Raw genomic sequence first — 20,715 nt, 5'->3', positions numbered from 1 at the left:
CTGGTCAGACACCAATATATCTGTTTAAAATAGTCTGTTGTAGGCCAGAGAAATAGAACTGTGGTTTTGCAGTTCCATGGGTCAAATCTCTGTATTATTCTGCTTTTGGCATTTTTTGCCGTAAAAAAAACTGTAATAGTGTCTCCCTGAGTGTTCAGACACCAATATGTCTATTTAAAAGAGTCTGGTGTAGTCCAGAAAAATAGAACTGTGGTTTTGCAGTTCCACGGGTCAAATCTCTGTATTATCCTGCTTTTGGCATTTTTTCCCGAAAAAAAAACTGCCGAAAAAAAAACTGTAAGTGTCTCCCTGACTGGTCAGACATCAATATATCTGTTTAAAAGAGTCTGGTGTAGGCCAGAGAAATAAAACTGTGGTTTTGCAGATTCACGGGTCAAATCTCTGTATTATCCTGCTTTTGGCATTTTTTGCCGTAAAAAAAGCTGTAATAGTGCCTCCCTGACTTGTCAGACACCAATAGATCTATTTAAAATAGTCTGGTGTAGGGCAGAAAAATAGGAATGTGGTTTTGCAGATCCACAGGCCAAATCTCTGTATAATCCTGCTTTTGCCATTTTTTGTCATAAAAAAAAAATGTAATAGAGTCTCCCTGACTGCTCAGACACCAATATACCTATTTAAAAGAATCTGGTGTACGCCACATAACTATAACTGTGTTTTCGCAGTTCCACCGTCCAAATTTCTGTATTATCCTGCTTTTGGCTTTTTTTGGCGTAAAAAAAAACTTTAATAGTGTCTCCCTGACTGGTCGTACACCAATATATCTGGTTAAAAGATTCTGGTGCATGCCTCATATCTATAGCTGTGGTTTTGCAGTTCCACGGGTCACATCTCTGTATTATCCTGTTTTTGGCATTTTTTGCCGTAAAAAAAACATGTAATAGTGTCTCCCTGACTGGTCAGACACCAATATATCTGTTTAAAAGACTCTGGCGTACGCTACATATCTAAAACTGTGATTTTGCAGTTCCACGTGTCAAATCTCTGTATTATCCTGCTTTTAGTATTTTTTGCCGTAAAAAAAAGTGTAATAGTGTCTCCCTGACTGATCAGACACCAATATATCTATTTAAAGGAGTCTGGTATAGGCCAGAGAAATAGTCCTGTGGTTTTGCAGTTCCACGTGTCAAATCTCTGTATTATCCTGTTTTTGTCATTTTTTGCCGTAAAAAAAACATGTAATAGTGTCTCCCTGACTGGTCAGACACCAATATATCTGTTTAAAAGAGTCTGGTGTAGGCCAGAGAAATAGTCCTGTGGTTTTGCAGCTCCATGGGACAAATCTCTGTATTATCCTGCTTTTGGCACTTTTTGCCATAAATAAAAACTGTAATAGAGTCTCCCTGACTGCTCAGACACCAATATACCTATTTAAAAGAGTCTGGTGTACGCCACATAAATATAACTGTGGTTTTGCAGTTCCACCGTCCAAATCTCTGTATTATCCTGCTTTTGCCATTTTTTGGCGTAAAAAAAAATCTTTAATAGTGTTTCCCTGACTGGTCATACACCAATATATCTGGTTAAAAGATTCTGGTATATGCCTCATAACTATATCTGTGGTTTTGCAGTTCCACGGTTCACATCTCTGTATTATCCAGTTTTTGGCATTTTTTGCGGTAAAAAAAACGGTAATAGTGTCTCCCTGACTGGTCAGACGCCAATATATCTGTTTAAAGAGTCTTGTGTAGGCCAGAGAAATAGAACTGTGGTTTTGCAGTTCCACAGGTCAAATCTCTGTATTATTCTGCTTTTGGCATTTTTTGCTGTAAAAAAAACCTGTAATAGTGTCTCCCTGATTGGTGAGACAACAATATATCTGTTTAAAAGATTCTGGTGTACACCACATAACTATAACTGGGGTTTTGCACTTCCATGGGTCGAAACTCTGTATTATCCTGCTTTTGGCATTTTTTGCCGTAAAAAATACTGTAATAGTGTCTGCCTGACTGGTCAGACACCAATATATCTGTTTAAAAGAGTCTGGTGTAGGCCAGAGAAATAGAACTGTGGTTTTGCAGTTCCACGGGTCAAATCTCTATATTATCCTGCTTTTGGGATTTTTTGCCGTAAAAAAAACTGTAATAGTGTCTCCCTGAGTGGTCAGATACCAATATATCTATTTAAAAGATTCTGGTGTACGCCACATAACTATAACTGTGGTTTTGTAGTTCCACGGGTCAAATTTTTATATTATCCTGCTTTTGGCATTTTTTGCAGTAAAAAAAAAATGTAATAGTGTCTCCCTGACTGGTCAGACACCAATATATCTGTTTAAAAGAGTCTAGTGCAGGTCAGAGAAATCTAACTGTGGTTTTGCAGTTCCACTGGTCAAATCTCTGTATTATTCTGCTTTTGGCATTTTTTGCCGCAAAAAAAAACCTGTAATAGTGTCTTCCTGATTGGTCAGACACCAATATATCTGTTTAAATGGGTCTTGTGTAGGCCAGAGAAATAGAACTGTGGTTTTGGAGTTCCACAGGTCAAATCTCTGTATTATTCTGCTTTTGGCATTTTTTGCCGTAAAGAAAAACCTGTAATAGTGTCTCCCTGACTGGTCAGGCACCAATATATCTGTTTAAAAGAGTCTGGTGTAGGCCAGAGAAATAGAACTGTGGTTTTGCAGTTCCATGGGTCAAATCTCTGTATTATCCTGCTTTTGGCATTTTTTGCTGTAAAAAAAACTGTAATTGTGTCTCCCTGACTGGTCAGACACCAATATATCTGTTTATATCTGTTTAAAAAATTCTGGTGAATGCCACATAACTATAACTGGGGTTTTGCAGTTCCACGGGTCAAATCTCTGTATTATCCTGCTTTTGGCATTTTTTGCTGTAAAAAAAACTGTAATAGTGTCTCCCTGACTGGTCAGACACCAATATATCTGTTTAAAATAGTCTGTTGTAGGCCAGAGAAATAGAACTGTGGTTTTGCAGTTCCATGGGTCAAATCTCTGTATTATTCTGCTTTTGGCATTTTTTGCCGTAAAAAAAACCTGTAATAGTGTCTCCCTGACTGGTGAGACAACAATATATCTGTTTAAAAGATTCTGGTGTACACCACATAACTATAACTGGGGTTTTGCACTTCCATGGGTCGAAACTCTGTATTATCCTGCTTTTGGAATTTTTATCCGTAAAAAATACTGTAATAGTGTCTGCCTGACTGGTCAGACACCAATATATCTGTTTAAAAGAGTCTGGTGTAGGCCAGAGAAATAAAACTGTGGTTTTGCAGTTCCACGGGTCAAATCTCTATATTATCCTGCTTTTGGGATTTTTTGCCGTAAAAAAAACTGTAATAGTGTCTCCCTGAGTGGTCAGACACCAATATATCTATTTAAAAGATTCTGGTGTACGCCACATAACTATAACTGTGGTTTTGTAGTTCCACGGGTCAAATTTTTATATTATCCTGCATTTGGCATTTTTTGCAGTAAAAAAAAAATGTAATAGTGTCTCCCTGACTGGTCAGACACCAATATATCTGTTTAAAAGAGTCTAGTGCAGGTCAGAGAAATCTAACTGTGGTTTTGCAGTTCCACTGGTCAAATCTCTGTATTATTCTGCTTTTGGCATTTTTTGCCACAAAAAAAAACCTGTAATAGTGTCTTCCTGATTGGTCAGACACCAATATATCTGTTTAAATGGGTCTTGTGTAGGCCAGAGAAATAGAACTGTGGTTTTGGAGTTCCACAGGTCAAATCTCTGTATTATTCTGGTTTTGGCATTTTTTACCATAAAGAAAAACCTGTAATAGTGTCTCCCTGACTGGTCAGGCACCAATATATCTGTTTAAAAGAGTCTGGTGTAGGCCAGAGAAATAGAACTGTGGTTTTGCAGTTCCATGGGTCAAATCTCTATATTATCCTGCTTTTGGCATTTTTTGCTGTAAAAAAAAACTGTAATTGTGTCTCCCTGACTGGTCAGACACCAATATATCTGTTTATATCTGTTTAAAAAATTCTGGTGTATGCCACATAACTATAACTGGGGTTTTGCAGTTCCACGGGTCAAATCTCTGTATTATCCTGCTTTTGGCATTTTTTGCTGTAAAAAAAACTGTAATAGTGTCTCCCTGACTGGTCAGACACCAATATATCTGTTTAAAATAGTCTGTTGTAGGCCAGAGAAATAGAACTGTGGTTTTGCAGTTCCATGGGTCAAATCTCTGTATTATTCTGCTTTTGGCATTTTTTGCCGTAAAAAAAACTGTAATAGTGTCTCCCTGAGTGTTCAGACACCAATATGTCTATTTAAAAGAGTCTGGTGTAGTCCAGAAAAATAGAACTGTGGTTTTGCAGTTCCACGGGTCAAATCTCTGTATTATCCTGCTTTTGGCATTTTTTCCCGAAAAAAAAACTGCCGAAAAAAAAACTGTAAGTGTCTCCCTGACTGGTCAGACATCAATATATCTGTTTAAAAGAGTCTCTTGTAGGCCAGAGAAATAAAACTGTGGTTTTGCAGTTTCACGGGTCAAATCTCTGTATTATCCTGCTTTTGGCATTTTTTGCCGTAAAAAAAGCTGTAATAGTGCCTCCCTGACTTGTCAGACACCAATAGATCTATTTAAAATAGTCTGGTGTAGGGCAGAAAAATAGGAGTGTGGTTTTGCAGATCCACAGGCCAAATCTCTGTATAATCCTGCTTTTGCCATTTTTTGTCATAAAAAAAAGCTGTAATAGAGTCTCCTTGACTGCTCAGACACCAATATACCTATTTAAAAGAATCTGGTGTACGCCACATAACTATAACTGTGTTTTCGCAGTTCCACCGTGCAAATTTCTGTATTATCCTGCTTTTGGCTTTTTTTGGCGTAAAAAAAAACTTTAATAGTGTCTCCCTGACTGGTCGTACACCAATATATCTGGTTAAAAGATTCTGGTGCATGCCTCATATCTATAGCTGTGGTTTTGCAGTTCCACAGGTCACATCTCTGTATTATCCTGTTTTTGGCATTTTTTGCCGTAAAAAAAAAATGTAATAGTTTCTACCTGACTGGTCAGACACTAATATATCTGTTTAAAAGAGTCTGGTGTAGGCCAGAGAAATAGTCCTGTGGTTTTGCAGTTGCACGGGTCAAATCTCTGAATTATCTTGTTTTTGGGATTTTTTGCCGTAAAAAAAACTGTAATAGTGTCTCCCTGAGTGGTCAGACACCAATATATCTGTTTAAAAGATTCTGGTGTACGCCACATAACTATAACTGTGGTTTTGCAGTTCCATGGGTCAAATTTCTATATTATCCTGCTTTTGGCATAGTTTGCCATAAAAAAAAACTGTAATTGTGTCTCCCTGACTGGTCAGACACCAATCTATCTGTTTAAACGAGTCTTGTGTAGGCCACAGAAATAGAACTGTGGTTTTTCAGTTCCACTAGTCAAATCTCTGTATTGTTCTGCTTTTGGCATTTTTTGCCATAAAAAAACCTGTAATAGTGTCTCACTGAGGGGTCAGACACCAATATATCTGTTTAAAAGATTCTGGTGTACGCCACATAACTATAACTGTGATTTTTCAGTTCCACGGGTCAAATCTCTATATTATCCTGCTTTTGGCATTTTTTGCGTAAAAAAAACTGTAATAGTGTCTCCCTGACTTTTCAGACACCAATATATCTGTTTAAAAGTGTCTTGTGTGGGCCAGAGAAATAGAACTGTGGTTTTGCAGTTCTACGGATCAAATCTCTGTATTATCCTGTCTTTGGCATTTTTTGCCATAAAAAAACTGTAATAATGTCTCCCTGACTGGTCAGACACCAATATATCTGTTTAAAAGAGTCTGGTGTAGGCCAGAGAAATAGAACTGTGGTTTTGCAGTTCCACCGGTCAAATCTCTGTATGATCCTGGTTTTGGCATTTTTTCCGTAGAAAAATACTGCAATAGTGTTTCCCTGACTGGTCAGACACCAATATATCTATTTAAAAGAGTCTGGTGTAGGCCAGTAAAATAGGACTGTGGTTTTGCAGTTCCACGGGTCAAATCTCTGTATAATCCTGCTTTTGGCATTTTTTGCCGTAAAAAAAAATTGTATTAGTGTCTCCCTGACTGGTCAGACACCAATATATCTGGTTAAAAGATTCTGGTGTATGTCACATAACTATATCTGTGGTTTTGCAGTTCTACGGGTCACATATCGTATTATTCTGTTTTTGGCCTTTTTTGCCGTAAAAAAAAGCTGTAATAGTGTCTCCCTGACTGGTCAGACACCAGTATATCTGTTTAAAAGATTCTGGTGTACGCCACATATCTATAACTGTGGTTTTGCAGTTCCATGGTTCAAATCTCTGTATTATCCTGCTTTTGGCATTTTTTGCCGAAATAAAACCCTGTGAGAGTGTCTCCCTGACTGGTCAGACACCAATATATCTGTTTAAAAGAGTCTGGTGTAGGCCAGAGAAGTAAAACTGTGGTTTTGCAGTTCCATGGGTCAAATCTCTGTATTATCCTGCTTTTGGCATTTTTTTCCGTAAAAAAACCCTGTAATAGTGTCTCCCTGACTGGTCAGACACCAATATATCTATTTAAAAGAGTCTGGTGTAGACCAGAAAAATAGAACTGTGGTTTTGCAGTTCCATGGGTCAAATCTCTGTATTATTCTGCTTTTGGCATTTTTTGCCGTAAAAAAAGCGGTAATAGTGTCTCCCTGACTGGTCAGACACCAATATGTCTGTTTAAAAGAGTCTGGTGTAGTCTAGAAAAATAGAACTGTGGTTTTGCAGTTCCATGGGTCAAATCTCTGTATTATCCTGCTTTTGGCATTTTTTGTCAAAAAAAAACCTGTAATAGTGTCTCCCTGACTGGTCAGACACCAATATATCTGTTTAAAAGAGTCTGGTGTAGGCCAGAGAAGTAAAACTGTGGTTTTGCAGTTCCACGGGTCAAATCTCTGTATTATCCTGCTTTTGGCATTTTTTTCCGTAAAAAAACCCTGTAATAGTGTCTCCCTGACTGGTCAGACACCAATATATCTATTTAAAATAGTCTGGTGTAGGCCAGAAAAATAGGACTGTGGTTTTGCAGTTCCACGGGTCAAATCTCTGTATAATCCTGCTTTTGGCATTTTTGCCATAAAAAAAACTGTAATAGAATCTCACTGACTGGTCAGACACCAATATACTTTTTAAAAGAGTCTGGTGTATGCCACATAACTATAACGGTGGTTTTGCATTTCCACGGGCCAAATTTCTGTATTATCCTGCTTTTGGCATTTTTTGCCATAAAAAAAAACTTTAATAGTGTCTCCCTTACTGGTCATACACCAATATATCTGGTTAACAGATTCTGGTGTATGCCACATAACTAAAACTGTGGTTTTTCAGTTCCACGGGTCACATCTCTGTGTTATCCTGTTTTTGGCATTTTTTGCCGTAAAAAAAGCTTTAATATTGTCTCCCTAACTGGTCAAAAACCAATATATATGATTAGAAGATTCTGGTGTACGCCACATATCTATAACTGTGGTTTTGCAGTTCCACGGGTCACATCTCTGTATTATCCTGTTTTGGCATTTTTTGCCTTAAAAAAAAACTGCAATAGTGTCTCCCTGACTGGTCAGACACCAATATATCTGTTTAAAAGATTCTGGTGTAGGCCAGAGAAATAGAACTGTGGTTTTATGTTCCACGGGTCAAATCTCTGTATTATCCTGCTTTTGGCATTTTTGTGGCGTAAAAAAAACTGTAATAGTGTCTCCCTGACTGGTCAGACACCAATATATCTATTTAAAAGAGTCTGGTGTAGGCCAGTAAAATAGGACTGTGGTTTTGCAGTTCCACGGGTCAAATCTCTGTATAATCCTGCTTTTGGCATTTTTTGCCATAAAGAAAAACTGTAATAGTGTCTCCCTGACTGGTCAGACACCAATATATCTGTTTAAAAGATTCTGGTGTATGCCACATATCTATAACTGTGGTTTTGCAGTTCCATGGTTCAAATCTCTGTATTATCCTGCTTTTGGTATTTTTTGCAGTAAAAAAAACTGTAATAGTGTCTCCCTGACTGGTCAGACACCAATATATCAGTTTAAGAGAGTCTGGTGTAGGCCAGAGAAATAGAACTGTGGTTTTGCAGTTCCATGGATCAAATCTCTGTATTATCCTGCTTTTGGCATTTTTTGCCGAAAAAAAAAACTGTAATAGTGTCTCCCTGACTGGTCAGACACCAATATATCTGTTTAAAAGATTCTGGTGTATGCCACATAACTATAACTGGGGTTTTGCATTTCCATGGGTCAAATCTCTGTATTATCCTGCTTTTGACATTTTTTGCTGTAAAAAAAACTGTAATAGTGTCTTCCTGACTGGTCAGACACCAATATATCTGTTTAAAAGAGTCTGGTGTAGGCCAGAGAAATAGAACTGTGGTTTTGCAGTTCCACGGGTCAAATCTCTGTATTATCCTGCTTTTGGCATTTTTTTGCTGAAAAAAAACTGTAATAGTGTCTCCCTGACTGGTCAGACACCAATATATCTGTTTAACAAAGTCTGGTGTAGGCCAGAGAAATAAAATTGCGGTTTTGCTGTTCCACGGGTCAAATCTCTGTATTATCCTGCTTTTGGCATTTTTTTCCGTAAAAAAACCCTGTGATAGTGTCTCCCTGACTGGTCAGACACCAATATACCTATTTAAAAGAGTCTGGTGCAGGCCAGAAAAGTAGGACAGTGGTTTTGCAGTTCCACGGGTCAAATCTCTGTATAATCCTGCTTTTGGCATTTTTTGCCATAAAAAAATGTATTAGAGTCTCCCTCACTGGTCAGACACCAATATACCTTTTTAAAAGAGTCTGGTGTACGCCACATAACTATAACTGTGGTTTTGCAGTTCCACGGGTCACATCTCTGTATTATCCTGTTTTTGGCATTTTTTGCTCTAAAAAAAAGCTGTAATAGTGTCTCTGACATTGGTCGAACACCAATATATCTGTTTAGAAGATTCTGCTGTGCGCCACATGTCTATAACTGTGGTTTTGCAGTTCTGCGGGTCGCTACTCTGTATTATCCTGTTTTGGCATTTTTTGCTGTAAAAAAACTTTAATAGTGTCTCCCTGACTGGTCAGACACCAATATATCTGTTTAAAAGAGTCTGGTGTAGGCCAGAGAAATAGAACTGTGGTTTTGCAGTTCCACGGGTCAAATCTCTGTATTATTCTGCTTTTGGCATTTTTTGCCGTAAAAAAAACGGTAATAGTGTCTCCCTGACTGGTCAGACATCAATATGTCTGTTTAAAAGAGTCTGGTGTAGTCTAGAAAAATAGAACTGTGGTTTTGCAGTTCCACGGGTCAAATTTCTGTATTATCCTGCTTTTGGCATTTTTTGCCAAAAAAAACCCTGTAGTAGTGTCTCCCTGACTGGTCAGACACCAATATATCTGTTTAAAAGAGTCTGGTGTAGGCCTGAGAAGTAAAACTGTAGTTTTGCAGTTCCACGGGTCAAATCTCTGTATTATCCTGCTTTTGGCATTTTTTTCCGTAAAAAAAACCTGTAATAGCGTGTCCCTGACTGGTCAGACACCAATATATCTATTTAAAAGAGTCTGGTGTAGGCCAGAAAAATAGGACTGTGGTTTTGCAGTTCCACGGGTCAAATCTCTGTACAATCCTGCTTTTGGCATTTTTGCCATAAAAAAAACTGTAATAGAGTCTCACTGACTGGTCAGACACCTATATACCTTTTTAAAAGAGTCTGGTGTACGCCACGTAACTATAACTGTGGTTTTGCATTTCCAAGGGCCAAATTTCTGTATTATCCTGCTTTTGGCATTTTTTGCTGTAAAAAAAAACTTTAATAGTGTCTCCCTTACTGGTCATACACCAATATATCTGGTTAAAAGATTCTTGTGTATGCCACATAACTAAAACTGTGGTTTTGCAGTTCCACGGGTCACATCTCTTTATTATTCTGTTTTTGGCATTTTTTGCCGTAAAAAAAAGCTGTAATATTGTCTCCCTAACTATTTAAAACCAATATATCTGTTTAGAAGATTCTGGTGTACGCCACATATCTATAACTGTGGTTTTGCAGTTCCACAGGTCACATCTCTGTATTATCCTGTTTTGGCATTTTTTGCCATAAAAAAAAACTGCAATAGTGTCTCCCTGACTGGTCAGACACCAATATATCTGTTTAAAAGAGTCTGGTGTAGGCCAGAGAAATAGAACTGTGGTTTTGCTGTTCCACGGGTCAAATCTCTGTATTATCCTGCTTTTGGCATTTTTGTGCCGTAAAAAAAAACTGTAATAGTGTCTCCCTGACTGGTCAGACACCAATATATCTATTTAAAAGAGTCTGATGTAGGCCATAAAAATAGGACTGTGGTTTTGCAGTTCCACGGGTCAAATCTCTGTATAATCCTGCTTTTGGCATTTTTGCCATAAAAAAAACTGTATTAGAGTCTCACTGACTTGTCAGACACCAATATACCTTTTTAAAAGAGTCTGGTGTACGCCACATAACTATAACTGTGATTTTGCATTTCCACGGGCCAAATTTCTGTATGATCCTGCTTTTGGCATTTTTTGCCGTAAAAAAAACCTCTAATAGTGTCTCCCTTACTGGTCATACACCAATATATTTGTTTAAAAGAATCTTGTGTATGCCACATAACTAAAACTGTGGTTTTGCAGTTCCACGGGTCACATCTCTGTATTGTCCTGTTTTTGGCATTTTTTGCCATAAAAAAAGCTGTAATAGTGTCTCCCTATCTGGTCAAAAACCAATATATCTGATTAGAAGATTCTGGTGTACGCCACATATCTATAACTGTGGTTTTGCAGTTCCACGGGTCACATCTCTGTATTATCCTGTTTTGGCATTTTTTGCCGTAAAAAAAAGCTGTAATAGTGTCTCCCTGACTGGTCAGACACCAATATATCTGTTTAAAAGAGTCTGGTGTAGGCCAGAGAAATAGAACTGTGGTTTTGCTGTTCCACGGGTCAAATCTCTGTATTATCCTGCTTTTGGCATTTTTGTGCCATAAAAAAAAACTGTAATAGTGTCTCCCTCACTGGTCAGACACCAATATATCTGTTTAAAAGATTCTGGTGAACGCCACATAACTACAACTGTGGTTTTGCAGTTCCATGGGTCGAATCTCTGTTTTATCCTGCTTTTGGCATTTTTTGCAGTAAAAAAAACTGTAATAGTGTCTCCCTGACTGGTCAGACACCAATATATCTGTTTAAAAGAGTCTGGTGTAGGCCAGAGAAATAGAACTGTGGATTTGCAGTTCCACGGGTCAAATCTCTGCATTATTCTGCTTTTGGCATTTTTGCAGTAAAAAAAAACTGTAATAGTGTCTCCCTGACTGGTCAGACACCAATATATTTGTTTAAAAGAGTCTGGTGTACGCCACATAACTATAACTGAGGTTTTGCAGTTCCATGGGTCGAATCTCTGTATTATCCTGCTTTTGGCATTTTTTGCTGTAAAAAAACCTGTAATCGTGTCTCCCTGACTGGTCAGACACCAATATATCTGTTTAAAAGAGTCTGGTGTAGGCCAGAGAAATAGAACTGTGGATTTGCAGTTCCACGGGTCAAATCTCTGTATGATCCTGCTTTTGGCATTTTTGCCGTAAAAAAAACTGTAATAGTGTCTCCCTGACTGGTCAGACACAAATATATCAGTTTAAGAGAGTCTGGTGTAGGCCAGAGAAATAGAACTGTGGTTTTGCAGTTCCATGGATCAATTTTCTGTATTATCCTGCTTTTGGCATTTTTTGCCGTAAAAAAAAACTGTAATAGTGTCTCCCTGACTGATCAGACACCAATATATCTGTTTAAAAGATTCTGGTGTATGCCACATATCTATAACTGTGGTTTTGCAGTTCCATGGTTCAAATCTCTGTATTATCCTGCTTTTGGTATTTTTTGCAGTAAAAAAAACTGTAATAGTGTCTCCCTGACTGGTCAGACACCAATATATCAGTTTAAGAGAGTCTGGTGTAGGCCAGAGAAATAGAACTGTGGTTTTGCAGTTCCATGGATCAAATTTCTGTATTATCCTGCTTTTGGCATTTTTTGCCGTAAAAAAAAACTGTAATAGTGTCTCCCTGACTGGTCAGACACCAATATATCTGTTTAAAAGATTCTGGTGTACGCCACATAACTATAACTGGTGTTTTGCATTTCCATGGGTCAAATCTCTATATTATCCTGCTTTTGGCATTTTTTGCTGTAAAAAAAACGGTAATAGTGTCTCCCTGACTGGTCAGACACCAATATATCAGTTTAAAAGAGTCTGGTGTAGGCCAGAGAAATAGAACTGTGGTTTTGCAGTTCCACGGGTCAAATCTCTGTTTTATCCTGCTTTTGGCATTCTTTGCCGAAAAAAAACTGTAATAGTGTCTCCCTGACTGGTCAGACACCAATATATCTGTTTAACAGAGTCTGGTGTAGGCCAGAGAAATAAAACTGCGGTTTTGCAGTTCCACGGGTCAAATCTCTGTATTATCCTGCTTTTGGCATTTTTTTCCGTAAAAAAACCCTGTGATAGTGTCTCCCTGACTGGTCAGACACCAATATATCTATTTAAAAGATTCTGGTGTATGCCACATAACTATAACTGTGGTTTTGCAGTTCCACGGGTCACATCTCTGTATTATCCTGTTTTTGGCATTTTTTGCCGTAAAAAAAGCTGTAATAGTGTCTCCCTAACTGGTCAAACACCAATATATCTGTTTAGAAGATTCTGGTGTGCGCCACATGTCTATAACTGTGGTTTTGCAGTTCCACGGGTCGCTACTCTGTATTATCCTGTTTTGGCATTTTTTGCCGGAAAAAAAGCTGTAATAGTGTCTCCCTGACTGGTCAGACACCAATATATCTATTTAAAAGAGTCTGGTGTAGGCCAGAAATATAGGACTGTGGTTTTGCAGTTCCACGGGTCAAATCTCTGTATAATCCTGCTTTTTGAATTTTTTGCCGTAAAAAAAAACTGTAATAGTGTCTCCCTGACTGGTCAGACACCAATATACCTATTTAAAAGAGCCTGGTGTGCGCCACATAACTATAACTGTGGTTTTGCAGTACGACGGGTCACATATCTGTATTATCCTGTTTTTGGCATTTTTTGCTGTAAAAAAAAGCTGTACTAGTGTCTCCCTGACTGGTCAGACACCAATATATCTGTTTAAAAGATTCTGCTGTACGCCACATATCTATAACTGCAGTTCCATGGGTCAAATCTCAGTATTATCCTGCTTTTGGTATTTTTTGCCGTTAAAAACAACTGTAATAGTGTCTCCCTGACTGGTCAGTAGAGATGAGCTGTGTTCGACTCGAACTGTTCGCCAATCTCAAATTCGAGCTATTTTGGGCGGTGTTCGAGCCTTTCGGCGAACACGAACAATTTGAAAAAAATTCGGCTGTTCGAGGTTATGTTCGATAACTGTTCGTGCACCAAAATCATAACTGGATTTTTTCTCAGTAATGCTGAAAATTAATGTTAATACGCACTTTGAGTGTACAGCGGGGCGTGGGGAGGGGCAGGGGATGGATCTCTGCAGAAATAATGAAGATCTCCATTTTTTTTTCTCTTTCGCACATTTACAGTGGGGAGGTGCAATCTGTCAGCCTATCAGCAGCGCACACACGGAGCGAACTGCTTTTTTTCACACAAGCAAGGGCATGTGTCATTGGCAATGTATGTCACATGTCCTTGCCCTATAAGACCCAGCCATTTTCCCCTGTCGCCACCATTTTCTCACTGCTGCAGCTGCATGTTAGACGGCACCGCTGTTGCTGTGTGCGCTATACTTTGTTAATTTGAAGCCAATTTTCGCACAAATCTACAGATAGCTTGGGATTAGGGAATAGTTGTGATGGCAGTCCTTTTAAGGACTAGGTTACATCATTTCCTATGACTTTTATCAGGCAGGTCTGTGCTCTTAAATAGATAGGTTGGGAGTAAAGACTAATTGTAATTGCAGTCCTTTTCAGGGCTAGGTTACATCAGTTCCTATCACTTTTATCAGGCAGGTCTGTGCTCTTAAATAGATAGGTTGGGAGTAAAGACTAGTGTTGAGCCACCCCCGTAGTGTTCGAGCTCGGTTCGGTTCGTCGAACACCCGTGTGTTCGCCGAACTGTTCGTCGAACTGTTCGTCGAACACCTTCGAACACCGTTAAAACCAATGGCAGGCAAACAAAAACACATAGAAACACATAGAAAACACCTTCAAAGGTGTCCAAAAGCTGACAAACTGCTCAGAAGACATAACTAACACATGGAAAAGTGACAAGTACATATAGTCATGCGAAAATAAAAGAGGTGGAGGAGTAAAAGGAGGGGGAGACACAGATATAGGCATGTCATGCCCTTCTAAAATCCAAAAAGTGAGAAGCCAACACGGCCAGTCCGCTCCTGCCCGTGCCACCTCCGTGTCGCCGGGTTTGTGCCAGAGCCGCGGTGAACCCTGATGGCCAGCCCCCCTCTCCCAATACTGGTGCCTGTCCGCTGGTGGGTCGAGCGAGCCCCCCTGTGGTGGAGGCAGCTCTAAGCTTTTTAATTTAAATTGTCTCTCTAATTTGAATGAATACACTTTAAATCCATTTACAAGGATCTATTGGAGGGCAAGTCTCATGCCAGCAGCCGCGTAATTCCAGCTCCAGTAGCGTCCACTAAAGCTGCTGCAGTTAAAAAGCTTTTATAAGGATCGAGCTCGGCTGTCCACCGCAAGGCATCCTACTGCCAGTCCCAGCCCCTATGCCTTGGGGTGCCTCCTGATGCTCTTCACTGAGTATCCCATGGTCCCGAAGCATTTCCTTTGAAAAAATTAAGTGTCTAAACTACAGGTGGTGTAGCTTGCTTAACAGCCGGGATAATCCGCTGACTAGCAGACACTGCTACTAGGCACAAAGTATTTCCTGGGCTAGATGCAGTTAAAAATTTGTAATTAGATACTCTCGTTGGATGCTGAGAAAGCATTCCATAGAGTCTCCTGGCACGCCATATATGATTCTCTTAAAAAGCTTGGGGTAGGGGTCTAGGGGACCCTTTTATAGCCCAAATCACGGCCCTGTATCACAATACGTCACCTAGGCTGAAGATAAATGGAACTGTAGCACCCTGAGGGCTCGGTTGCTACAGAGGTATTGCACCTCACCCAGAGGTGTGATATCTCACTCTCAGGTAAGGATGGAGTGTGGATCAGGACCCGACACCTGCATGCATTACACCACATTGCCGTGGGGCAGGGCGACCAATATGCCTCTGAGATGGGCACGACAGTCCCTGTCCCTGGCTGGAGTGGGGGGAGGGAACACTGAGGAAGGGGAACCCTGTAGTGCAGGAGCAGGGAGGAAGCAGTTCCTGGGTGCATTGAGAAGGGAGTATAAAAGGTGGGCACCATCTTAGTTCAGTGCAGAGAAGTCTGAGCAGAAGTGGCAGGGAGCAGGGGCTCTGCATGAGCTCTGCTCCGGAGGCGGGCCTAGTAACAGAGGCCCAGGCCTGGAAGAGGGAGAAGGAAGGAAGAGGAGCGGAGAAGGCTCCAGGAATGAGAAATGAAGGGATCCCAGGGGTGCGGACGGGCGAGTCGCCACCGCACGCCCGAATCCACCTGCGTGGAGGGGTCAGGCCAAAGGGGGAGACCGGTCCCCGAAACTAGTGGAGGCAGGAAACGACCCTCAGCTAGAAACCGGAGGCTGTGACATTTTATGTGGCGCAGCCCCTCGCTACACCCGCTAGGAAGGCACCACATAGGGTCAGGGAAACTGGCGCCAAGTTTACCAAGAGGAGGCCCGAGGCAGCCGGACAGAAGGGTTGGTAAGAAAGGCCAGACAAAGGACACACAAAGGGGGTCCTGTGAAGCGCTCCAAAGTTATCTGGGAGTTGTCTGAGCCCCTCACCTGGTTACCTGCAGACGTGGTCTGGATAATAAGAACTGTGAGTAAAGGCCCTGGACTGCATCACTGACTCCGTGTCGTTACTGCTGCTGCCCTGCACCATCACCCCCATCCTCCGCATACACTGCCCTGAGGCTATACTCCTCCCGTGGGGAGTTATGCTACGCTCTGCTGCACCCACAACACCAGCCTCAGCGGTCTGCCCTGCAGTGGCGGTTCACTCTGACCGCAATCCACGGGTGGCATAGTCGGACATTTAAACATCAAAACCACATAAATAGTTCCGCCACTGGTTTGACCACCCTGAGCCACGGAACCGGGTCGCCGCCACGAAGACTACAACCTCCAGCATCCACCAAAAAGGGTCCGGCTCCGGGTGTCCCAAGGCCCAGGGGGTGCATCAGAACATTTTCATCACCTTTCACAATCACCAATGGGACAAGGCAGGGATGTCCTCTGTCCCCTCTCTTATACATCCTAGTAACGGAGCACATGCTCTCATCAATTCGCCATAACCCCAATATTAGGTGGATTGAGGTGGGAGGCACCGAGTACAAGTGCTCTCTATTTGCTGATGATGTCCTAGTATATATCACTCAATCACATATATCCATCCATGCTGTTATGGCTGAAATAGATCACTTTGTTACATGGTCAAATTTTAAAATCAATGTAGCGAAGTCTGAGGCCCTCGATGTCTCCCTCCCCAAATCCATATAGGATTCCATCCAGTCCAACTTTCCCTTTGCCTGGCCCTCACAGGGTATCAAATACTTAGGAATTCCTATTCATAGAGACCTCTCCCATCTATGTTATCTTAATTTTGGGCCCTTTATTGAACAACTCCATACAGACCACGGTTGGCAAGTTAGAACTGTAAGATTCACTACGTGAACCACTGGTGTTTTGTGGAAAAGCACATGTACACTGCGTTCCAAATTATTATGCAAAAAGTGTTTAGGAGTGATAAGGGAAGAATTTGTTTGTTTGTCAGTTAAACTCATTGATGGTGATGTGTGTCAGGGCTCTTTATATCACTGTAAGCAATTGCAGACACCTGTGCTAATTAGTTTGGCAGGTGTGTCCAATGAAAGGCAAGACTACTTAAGAAGGCTGTCTCACATTATTAAGCAGCCTACATTTTCTGCCAAAATGGGAAAGAAAAAGGATGTGTCGGCTGCTGAGAAGCAACAAATTGTGGAGTGTTTAGGTCAAGGCATGACTACAATCAACATTGTGCGATGATCAGGATGAAGTGTCTTGGCAATCAAGAAGTATGTAGCTGATTCACAGTACACACGTGTGCGTGCTGATAAGGGCAAATTGAGGACTCTTTCCTACAGGCAATTACGTCAGGTTGAAAGAGCAGCGGCAAAAAAGCCTTGTCATAGCAGCAGACAAGTTTTTGAAGCTGCTTGTGCCTCCAACGTCCCCCGAACAACAAGATGCAGGGTCCTTCAGAGGTTTGCAGCTGTGCATACGCCATCCTGTCGACCTCCTCTATCCACTTCACACAAGCAGAAACGGCTCCAGTGGGCCAAACATTACATGAAGACTGATTTCAAAACTGTTTTGTTCACGGATGAGTGCCGTGCAGCGCTCGATGGTCCAGATGGATGGAGTGGAGGATGGCTGGTTGATGGACACCCCACGCAAACACGGCTACAGCGCCAACAAGGAGGAGGTGGAGTAATGTTTTGGGCTGGAATCATGGGGAGAGAGATTGTCGGCCCCTTTAGGATCCCTGAAGGCGCTAAAGATGAACTCCATAATGTATGTGGATTTTGGTTCAAGAAGAAGAACCGTGTATTTCACAGCAAGATCATTTTTCTGCATGATAATGCACCATCTCATGCTGCACATAAAACATCTGCATCTCTGGCTGATATGGGCATAAAAGGGGACAAACTTATGGTGTGACCCCCATGCTCCCCTGACCTCTACCCCATTCAGAACCTTTGGATCATCATTAAAAGGAGTGTCTATGATGGCGGGAGGCAGTTCACATCTAAGCAACAGCTCTGTGAGGGTATTCTGTCCTCATGCAAAACAATTGAAGCAGAAACCATCCAAAACCTGACAAATTCAATGGACGAGAGAGTTCAGAAGCTCCTTTCGAACAAGGGGTCCTATGTGAAAATGTAACATCACCTAGAATAAAGTTTTGAGTTGAAAACTGTTTGATTTCAGTTTCTAACAACCTGCTAATGCTTATAATTTCAAAAATGACCATTTTTTTGGTCTTTATTAAAATGAAAAGGTTGATCGAAAAGTTTGGGGGATCTAAGAATGTGGCAACCCAGTAGTCATGATTACTTCGAATTCTGACAATATGAGGGTCATGCTGCAGGTAGTGCAGCAAGAAGGCACTTATGTGTCTTGCGCATCTCGGAGCCCCAAAATTATTTTCCGGGCTAGATGCAGCTAAAAATTATTATTAATTTTAAATCTGGTGAAGCTTTAGTATAGATGGCCTAATAGGATCAGTGCTGCACACTGCTACAAAGCCCAAATTATTTTCCAGTCAAGATACAGATAAACATGATTAGTAATTTTAAATCTGGTGGAGCTTATTATAGATGGCCTAATAGAATCAGTGCTGCACACTGCTACAAAGCCCAAATTATTTTCCAGCCAAGATACAGATAAACATGATTAGTAATTTGAAAGCTTAAAACGGTTGGTAGGGTGATTTTAACCAATCATCAAGCTTTTACTCTCCCCAGGATGACACAGGGGTAGAAAAGTCGTTTCGAATCCATGATTTGTTCATCTTTATGAACGTGAGTCTGTCTACATTATCAGTGGAGAGCCGCGTGCGCTTATCTGTCAGCACACCACCAGCAGCGCTGAACACACGTTCAGACAGAACGCTGGCTGCGGGGCATGACAAGATCTCCAAGGCGTAAGTGGCTAGCTCCGGCCATTTATCCAGATTGGAAGCCCAAAAAGAGCAAGGGTCCAGTGACACAGTCGTGGCTTCAATGTTTACTTGGAGATACTCCTGTACCATCGTCTCTAGGCGTTGACTATGTGTCAGACTTCTTGTCTCCTGTGGCCTTGCAAAGGATGGGCTAAAAAAGTGGTCAAATGATTCCGCAAAATTGATGTTACCAGCAGATACTGTGGTTCTGTTACGGTTTGAGTGCTGAACACTTGACGGTCCCACGGTTGGCAAGTTGGAACTGTGAGATTCACTACGTGCACCACTGGTATTTTGTGGAAAAGCACATGTAAGATTCTGCAACAGTCTCTGCTGATACTCCTGCATGCGTGCATCCCTTTCTATGGCAGGAATAATTTCTGCAAATTTACTTTTGTACCGGGGATCTAACAGTGTGGCAACCCAGTAGTCAGGATTATTTCTAATTCTCACAATTCCAGGGTCATGTTGCAGGTAGTGCAGCAAGAAGGCACTCATGTGTGTTGCGCATCCAGGAGCACCAAGTCCCTGTTGTGTTGGTGGCGAGGTAACAATCATGCTTCCTTCCTCTGTCCTCTCCCCCCAACCTCGCACAACAGAAATGTGATCAAGGTCTCCCTCATCTGATGAGTCTTCCATCAGTTCGTCCTCCACTTCTTCCTGGGCTCCTGCACCTTCCTCACTAGTTTGGCTGCTACCATGCGCCCTGGTAAAACCATCTCCCCCACCTTCACATGCCTGCCGCCTTGGTGCTGCCGACCGTCTGGACCTTGCAGATGTTAGCCCTTCCGCATACAACTCCTCCTCCTCTACTTCCTCCACCTCCTCTTGTGCCACCACCTGACTCCGAATTCTGTTTAACATGTGCTCCAGCATGTAAATCACCGGAATAGTCATGCTGATAATGGCATCGTCAGCACTAAACATCTTCGTCGCCATTTCAAAACTGTGCAGAAGGGTGCATAGGTCCCTGATCTGAGACCACTCCTCCAGCGTGATTTGCCCCACCTCTGAATCTCGTTGGCCCAGGCTATACGTCAGAACGTATTGCACCAGGGCTTGTCGGTGCTGCCACAGTCGCTGCAACATGTGCAGAGTTGAATTCCACCGGGTAGGCACATCGCATTTTAGCCGGTGAAGTGGCAGGCCCAACGACTTCTGTAGAGATGTAAGTCGCTGAGCTGCGGGATGCGAAAGGCGGAAGTGAGCACACAGCGACCGTGCCCTCTGCAGAAGGCCATCTAGTCTGGGATAGTGGGCTAAAAATTGCTGGACAACCAGGTTCAACACGTGAGCCATACAAGGCACGTGTGTGACATTGCCCCGGCGAAGGGCCGCACCCAGGTGTGCAGCATTGTCGCACACGGCCTTCCCTGGTTTCAGGTCCAGTGGAGACAACCATTCATGAAATTGGTTCTCCAGAGCTGACCACAACTCCTCAGCTGTGTGACTCACATTTCCCAGACATTTCAATGTAAAAACCGCCTGATGACGTTGAGCCCTACTGCCAGCATAGTAAGGAGGTGTGCAGGATCCCTTCTGCGCAGTTAGAAAGCTTGTGGCATGACCAGACAGGCTTTGGGTGCAGGTGGAAGACCGAGAGGAGGTTGAGGAGGCAGAAGCAGTGGAGGAACTTTGACATAAAGAGGATTGACGCACAACTCGTGGGGACGGCAAGACTTGGACAGCAGCCCCTTGTCCTGCTGTCACCATAGTTACCCAGTGCCCAGTCAGCGACATGTAACGCCCCTGTCCATGCCTACTCGTCCAAGTGTCTGTGGTGAAATGCACCCTGTCACACACAGAGTTTCTCAAAGAAGCGGTGATGTTGTGTGTGACATGCTGGTGGAGCGCAGGCACACCTTTCTTTGAGAAGTAGTGCCGACTGGGCATCTGGTACTGGGGCACTGCGACGGACATAAGGTCTCG

This window comes from Phyllobates terribilis, unplaced genomic scaffold (assembly GCF_046119375.1).
Source record: "Phyllobates terribilis strain yellow unplaced genomic scaffold, ASM4611937v1 Scaffold_3__8_contigs__length_932513732, whole genome shotgun sequence".
NCBI lineage: Eukaryota > Metazoa > Chordata > Amphibia > Anura > Dendrobatidae > Phyllobates > Phyllobates terribilis.
Note: the sequence above shows the minus strand (reverse complement) of the source record.